Raw genomic sequence first — 7500 nt, 5'->3', positions numbered from 1 at the left:
GGATGCGCCCGATCTCGTCTGATCTCGGAAGCTAAGCAGGGTCGGGCCTGGTTAGTACTTGGATGGGAGACCGCCTGGGAATACCAGGTGCTGTAAGCTTTTTCAACCAGCAGAGAGCGCTCTCGCTTAATCTACCCACACATATTTCAACGTGGTAACAGCGACAGCTCACGTCCTAAAGTGTTTTGCACATGGTTAAGGCACTTTAACTCCAACAAATAAAACCAACAAATCAATGACTTATATTCTATGACTTATCTTCAACTCCATATAAGAGGTATTTCAAGCAGCAGATTCTGCTTACGGCCATACCAGCCTGGATGCGCCCGATCTCGTCTGATCTCGGAAGCTAAGCAGGGTCGGGCCTGGTTAGTACTTGGATGGGAGACCGCCTGGGAATACCAGGTGCTGTAAGCATTTTCAACCAGCAGATAGCGCTCTCGCTTAATCTACCCACACATATTTCAACGTGGTAACAGCGACAGCTCACGTCCTAAAGTGTTTTGCACATGGTTAAGGCACTTTAACTCCAACAAATAAAACCAACAAATCAATGACTTATATTCTATGACTTATCTTCAACTCCATATAAGAGGTATTTCAAGCTGCAGCTTCTGATTACGGCCATACCAGCCTGGATGCGCCCGATCTCGTCTGATCTCGGAAGCTAAGCAGGGTTGGGCCTGGTTAGTACTTGGATGGGAGACCGCCTGGGAATACCAGGTGCTGTAAGCTTTTTCAACCAGCAGAGAGCGCTGTTGTGACCGCCCATATGCCCATCTGAACTCTGAATTTATAAATGATTATGTATTCATGATTGGGTGAACATTTTCAGAACAGTAAAGGCCGAAAGCTATAGTCAGTTTTATGAACCCTGCTGCCAACTTCTGGTCATCTCGGCCCGGCCCGAGATAGCAAGTTTATGACCCCAAGAGGGGGGGTCAAAACAGATCAAAGCAAGCAAGGAAAGTTTCTGCCAGGGAAACAGACTCCCTGGGGATTTACGACCCCCGCTGCATGGCAGATCAAAGCAGGACAGCAAAACCCAGTAAACCAGGCCTCGGTTTGCTGCCCCCTCGGGTGCTGCCCCTTTGAACAGAAGAAAACTCTGAAAACCCTGGTCAACCCCCCCAAGCCTGAAACCGGCTTGAATGTGCCTCCTAAAATGGCAGCTGCGCCATGAACTACAATCCCAGCATGGCTTGTGGGATGGGGCGGCGCCTACAAGCGGCGCGCATCCAATCACAAACAAGGCACCGATGACGTCACCGCAGCGCGCGTAGGATCAAAACCCCTGCCGCTGCTCCCTTTCTTTCTCTTCTCAACTTCATCTCATCGGCGCTGGATCTTTGGCTCCAGGCCAAAGGATCCCATCTCCTCTCTCTCCCCCCGGGCTGGGGGGAGGCAGGAGGCCCGCACCGGACCGGGCCCTGCGGGGTCCGGCCGTTGAAGCCGCGGTCCCCCGGGAGGCTCCGATTTCTCACTAAACTCTGTTCCTCTTTAAGTTTCTGCAGATCCGAGCTTCCGACGCCCACGCCCTCCCGGCAACCAGATCGGGACACAGCTGCGATTGAGTGCTCAGACTGAACCCCCCCTCCCCGCTCCGAGCCCCTGTCTGCGAACCGCACAGGGGATCGGGGACGGACGGCCGGCGTCTCGCCCGGCGTGAGCTCTCCCGGGGCCCGGACGGCCGCGCGTCGGCGACCGGCGCAGAGAGGGAAGCACGGCAGGAGAGACCGGTCCCCCGCCGCGCCTAGGAATGCGTGTGAGCCTCCGTTTTGGTCCGGAACCACGGCCCGGCACGAGGCGGCCCCGCCGCTGTCTAATCCGTTTCAGGGGAAGGGACGGGACGCGATAGCCTGACTGCGAAACCCCAGCAGGACCGCGAACCCAGTCGACGAAACCCGCAGGCACCCGATTCCGGATCCCAGAGGAGACGTGAGCCCGCGTAGCAGTGATCAGTAGGATTTAAGAGTGTTCAGAACTGTGTGTGAGATTGTGTGACCTGGGTTATCAGTAACTTAAGAGTGTTACAGAGCTAAATCTGTGTTCAGAGCTGAGATTACATCATCATTGTTATCATTATCATGTTTGATTATTTGGCAGTCGTTGTTTTCTGCCGTAGGCACGTTTTAAATGCTGCGTTCGCCATCCGGTCCGATTGCACGTGGCCCAGAGGGCGCGTCCATCTTTAAAAGACCACAGGAGCCCCGTTTGAACTGTAGATGTTCTTTATCATCTTTATTATTATTACATTTGATTCTTTTTTTTATTCCATGCATTTAACGTTTATGTTTCATTTTATTGATTGTTGTTTTTCTTGTTAGTTAATGGTTTTATAATAATGTCATGTGCCATCAGATTTATTCTGGTATTTATTTACATCCCTTTTGATACCCGTATGTAAATAAATTCTGATTGATTCTTAATGAGTGGTTGTGTTATTTCATGCAAGATTTGGTCACAGGTTGATTTGTTTAAGCAGAGCCCAGTGTTCGGATATCACGCCTTCACTGTTATTCTGTAAGATTTGCTGTTCTGCAGGATAATTCAAAAATCATATGAGACTGATTTTCTGCTGTTTTAGTTATCGAATTCCATCGGAGTAAGGCCCGGTGGTGGTGCCCCGAGAATTATCATTTTGATAATATGATTTGATAAATAGTCAACTTTATTAATTATTAATAATATTCATTAATAGCCTTGATCAGCCAAGCTACCCGAGTCGCACAACACAGTACTGGATATGATTAATAACTGCAAATTAGGCAGTCGTCTTGCACATTCAAACATTACTCGTTGTTGGCAGGATTTGAACCTGCGCGGGGAATCCCCAATGGATTTCTAGTACATCGCCTTAACCACTCGGCCACAACAACCTGTCAGCTCTGTGTGTGTGTGTGTGTGTGTGTGTGTGTTTGAATCTTCAGAAATAGACAATTTAGAGTCTTTATTTTAAAATGGTTGGTTTTACTTTATTTTAAAATGGTTGGTTTTACTTTATTAGGTTTAGACATATTTTCATCCCTATTTTGATTAAATGCATTTTCATCAACAGTCAGTGCAGTATGTTCATAGATCATACATCCACTTTCTTGTTTCCAAAAAGCTCTGGATAGATTTCAGTTAATCTCTCACATCTCATGTATGAGAGAATCTCTTAAGTAGCAGAGGATGGTTTCGATCCATGGACCTCTGGGTTATGGGCCCAGCACGCTTCCGCTGCGCCACTCTGCTGTATAACCAGGATGTGACTCCGCCACACAGTGGGGGGGAGGGGGGTAGGGGACTTAAAAGCGGGTCCCCTGGTTCGGACGGTGAGCCGGGTCTCTGGGTGGCTCCAGGTGAGCCGGGTTGTTGAGGTTGTTGAGTTGTTGTTGGGGTCTGGTGGTGGAAGCTCCTGAGGTGTGGTGGTGATGCTGCTGGGGTCTGGTGGTGCAGCTAGTGGGGTCTGGTGGTGGAAGCTCCTGGGGTCTGGTGATGGAAGCTCCTGGGGTCAGGTGATGGAAGCTCCTTGGGTCTGGTGATGGAAATTCCTGGGGTCTGGTGGTGGAAGCTCCTGGGGTCTGGTGGTGATGCTGCTGGGGTCTGGTGGTGATGCTGCTGGGGTCTGGTGGTGGAGCTAGTGGTGTCTGGTGGTGGAAGCTCCTGAGTTGTGGTGGTGATGCTGCTGTCGTCTGGTGGTGGAGCTAGTGGTGTCTGGTGGTGGAAGCTCCTGGGGTCAAAGTCCAGAGTGCTAACCATTACACCATGGAACCCTGTTCAGCTTTTATTGTGTTTTTATTGTGGTCCTGAAACCAGAACATGAGTAAAAAACAATATGCGCTTGAGCATCTGACAGAGTGCTGTCCATGGTGCTAGGAGCGTCTGGGTGTTTATGGTACCAGGGCCCTGGTCCTCCAGGCCCAAGGGCTGGCTCTTTCACTCCAGTGGCCGGTCGGTGGGGGGCTTAAAAGCGGGTCCCCGGGTTCGGACGGTGAGCCGGGTCTTTGGGTGGCTCCAGGTGAGCCGGGTTTTTGAGGTTGTTGAGTTGTTGTTAGGGTTTGGTGGTGGAAGCTCCTGAGGTGTGGTGGTGATGCTGCTGGGGTCTGGTGGTGCAGCTAGAGGGGTCTGGTGGTGGAAGCTCCTGGGGTCTGGTGATGGAAGCTCCTGGGGTGTGGTGGTGGAAGCTCCTGGGTTCTGGTGGTGATGCTGCTGGGGTCTGGTGGTGGAAGCTCCTGAGGTCTGGTGGTGGAAGCTCCTGGGGTCTGGTGGTGGAAGCTCCTGGGGTCTGGTGGTGGAAGCTCCTGGGGTCTGGTGGTGGAAGCTCCTGGGGTCTGGTGCTGATGCTGCTGGGGTCTGGTGGTGGAGCTAGTGGGGTCTGGTGTTGGAAGCTCCTGGGGTCTGGTGGTGGAGCTAGTAGGGTCTGGTGGTGGATGGGGTCTGGTGGTGATGCTGCTGGGGTCTGGTGGTGGAGCTAGTGGGGTCTTGTGGTGGATGGGGTCTGGTGGTAATGCTGCTGGGGTCTGGTGGTGGAGCTAGTAGGGTCTGGTGGTGGATGGGGTCTGGTGGTAATGCTGCTGGGGTCTGGTGGTGGAGCTAGTGGGGTCTGGTGGTGATGCTGCTGGGGTCTGGTGGAAGCTCCTGGGGTCTGGTGGTGGAAGCTCCTGAGGTCTGGTGGTGGAAGCTCCTGGGGTCTGGTGGTGGAAGCTCCTGGGGTCTGGTGGTGGAAGCTCCTGGGGTCTGGTGGTGGAAGCTCCTGGGGTCTGGTGGTGGAGCTAGTGGGGTCTGGTGTTGGAAGCTCCTGGGGTCTGGTGGTGGAGCTAGTGGGGTCTGGTGTTAATGCTGCTGGGGTTTGGTGGTGGAGCTAGTGACTTACATGTTTTGAAAAAGGCGGGCATGACGAAAAGATCCTGTAAAAAATCTCTGTAATATGTTTCTTTTTTTCCTGTAAAGTTGGACATTTGAAAGATTAGGTAAATGGGGAATGACTGGCTTTTAATCAGTTGTGGAACTGCAACGAAATTCATTTCTGCATAAGACCCAATGCGAGAAAGAGATGGTCGACCTTCCTGTGCCGAGCACCAAGAAGAGGATTAGAGGGGTTTTCCAAGTCCAAATAATATTATTGCAGTAATACATGTTTCCGCCCAGTTTCGAACAGGGGACCTTTCGCGTGTTAGGCGAACGTGATAACCACTACACTACAGAAACTTGCATGCTTTGAAAATGGCGGGCGTAACGAAAAAAAAATCCTATCTTCAAATCATTCATGTTAGAAATAAATGTGTGATTTCATATAAGTTGTCCTGGTGCGGTAAAATTAAAAATCATCCATCGGTATTACCATGCTGGGTAGAAAATACAAAATGTACCACAAGGGAAGCCAACTGATTACTTTTGAAAGACAGTACTGGTTATGATTAATAACTGCAAATTAGGCTGTCGTCTTGCACATTCAAACATTACTCGTTGTTGGCAGGATTCGAACCTGCGCGGGGAATCCCCAATGGATTTCTAGTCCATCGCCTTAACCACTCGGCCACAACAACCTGTCAGCTGTGTGTATGTGTGTGTGTGTGTGTGTGTGTGTGTGTGTGTGTGTGAATCTTCAGAAATAGACAATTTAGAGTCTTTATTTTAAAATGGTTGGTTTTACTTTATTTTAAAATGGTTGGTTTTACTTTATTAGGTTGAGACATATTTTCATCCTCATTTTGATTAAATGCATTTTCATCAACAGTCAGTGCAGTATGTTCATAGATCATACATCCACTTTCTTGTTTCCAAAAAGCTCTGGATAGATTTCAGTTAATCTCTCACATCTCATGTATGAGAGGATCTCTTAAGTAGCAGAGGATGGTTTCGATCCATCGACCTCTGGGTTATGGGCCCAGCACGCTTCCGCTGCGCCACTCTGCTGTATAACCAGGATGTGACTCCGCCACACAGTGGGGGGGAGGGGGGGAGGGGACTTAAAAGCGGGTCCCCTGGTTCGGACGGTGAGCCGGGTCTCTGGGTGGCTCCAGGTGAGCCGGGTTGTTGAGGTTGTTGAGTTGTTTTTGGGGTCTGGTGGTGGAAGCTCCTGAGGTGGGGTGGTGATGCTGCTGGGGTCTGGTGGTGCAGCTAGTGGGGTCTGGTGGTGGAAGCTCCTGGGGTCTGGTGATGGAAGCTCCTGGGGTCAGGTGATGGAAGCTCCTTGGGTCTGGTGATGGAAATTCCTGGGGTCTGGTGGTGGAAGCTCCTGGGGTCTGGTGGTGATGCTGCTGGGGTCTGGTGGTGATGCTGCTGGGGTCTGGTGGTGGAGCTAGTGGTGTCTGGTGGTGGAAGCTCCTGAGGTGTGGTGGTGATGCTGCTGTCGTCTGGTGGTGGAGCTAGTGGTGTCTGGTGGTGGAAGCTCCTGGGGTCAAAGTCCAGAGTGCTAACCATTACACCATGGAACCCTGTTCAGCTTTTATTGTGTTTTTATTGTGGTCCTGAAACCAGAACATGAGTAAAAAACAATATGCGCTTGAGCATCTGACAGAGTGCTGTCCATGGTGCTAGGAGCGTCTGGGTGTTTATGGTACCAGGGCCCTGGTCCTCCAGGCCCAAGGGCTGGCTCTTTCACTCCAGTGGCCGGTCGGTGGGGGGCTTAAAAGCGGGTCCCCGGGTTCGGACGGTGAGCCGGGTCTTTGGGTGGCTCCAGGTGAGCCGGGTTTTTGAGGTTGTTGAGTTGTTGTTAGGGTTTGGTGGTGGAAGCTCCTGAGGTGTGGTGGTGATGCTGCTGGGGTCTGGTGGTGCAGCTAGAGGGGTCTGGTGGTGGAAGCTCCTGGGGTCTGGTGATGGAAGCTCCTGGGGTGTGGTGGTGGAAGATCCTGGGTTCTGGTGGTGATGCTGCTGGGGTCTGGTGGTGCAGCTAGTGGGGTCTGGTGGTGGAAGCTCCTGGGGTCTGGTGATGGAAGCTCCTGGGGTCAGGTGATGGAAGCTCCTTGGGTCTGGTGGTGATGCTGCTGGGGTCTGGTGGTGATGCTGCTGGGGTCTGGTGGTGGAGCTAGTGGTGTCTGGTGGTGGAAGCTCCTGAGGTGTGGTGGTGATGCTGCTGTCGTCTGGTGGTGGAGCTAGTGGTGTCTGGTGGTGGAAGCTCCTGGGGTCAAAGTCCAGAGTGCTAACCATTACACCACGGAACCCTGTTCAGCTTTTATTGTGTTTTTATTGTGGTCCTGAAACCAGAACATGAGTAAAAAACAATATGCGCTTGAGCATCTGACAGAGTGCTGTCCATGGTGCTAGGAGCGTCTGGGTGTTTATGGTACCAGGGCCCTGGTCCTCCAGGCCCAAGGGCTGGCTCTTTCACTCCAGTGGCCGGTCGGTGGGGGGCTTAAAAGCGGGTCCCCGGGTTCGGACGGTGAGCCGGGTCTTTGGGTGGCTCCAGGTGAGCCGGGTTTTTGAGGTTGTTGAGTTGTTGTTAGGGTTTGGTGGTGGAAGCTCCTGAGGTGGGGTGCTGCTGGGGTCTGGTGGTGGAGCTAGTGGGGTCTGGTG

General features: G+C 52.0%; 5 non-coding genes across 5 annotated transcripts in view; 3 read left to right on the top strand and 2 right to left on the bottom strand.

Moving 5' to 3' along the window:
• The window catches only part of LOC133432627 (5S ribosomal RNA), a 119-nt gene extending 20 nt beyond the window's left edge, over positions 1-99 (top strand). Inside the window, exon 1 of the ribosomal RNA XR_009776910.1 lies at positions 1-99. This exon is cut by the window's left edge and continues 20 nt beyond it. This is a non-coding gene — a ribosomal RNA (5S ribosomal RNA).
• Positions 100-298: 199 nt separating this feature from the next.
• On the top strand, positions 299-417 carry LOC133432506 (5S ribosomal RNA). The gene has a single exon (XR_009776790.1). It is a non-coding gene; the product is annotated as a 5S ribosomal RNA (ribosomal RNA).
• Positions 418-616: 199 nt separating this feature from the next.
• On the top strand, positions 617-735 carry LOC133432565 (5S ribosomal RNA). The gene has a single exon (XR_009776852.1). It is a non-coding gene; the product is annotated as a 5S ribosomal RNA (ribosomal RNA).
• Positions 736-5120: 4385 nt separating this feature from the next.
• trnav-aac (transfer RNA valine (anticodon AAC)) lies at positions 5121-5193 on the bottom strand. Its single transcript has one exon. It is a non-coding gene; the product is annotated as a tRNA-Val (tRNA).
• A 256-nt stretch (positions 5194-5449) lies between these two features.
• On the bottom strand, positions 5450-5531 carry trnas-aga (transfer RNA serine (anticodon AGA)). Its single transcript has one exon. It is a non-coding gene; the product is annotated as a tRNA-Ser (tRNA).
• Positions 5532-7500: the final 1969 nt, after the last annotated feature.

Source organism: Cololabis saira, unplaced genomic scaffold (genome assembly GCF_033807715.1).
Source record: "Cololabis saira isolate AMF1-May2022 unplaced genomic scaffold, fColSai1.1 scf043, whole genome shotgun sequence".
Classification (NCBI taxonomy): domain Eukaryota; kingdom Metazoa; phylum Chordata; class Actinopteri; order Beloniformes; family Belonidae; genus Cololabis; species Cololabis saira.
Note: the sequence above shows the minus strand (reverse complement) of the source record. Positions and strands in the feature narration are given on the sequence as shown.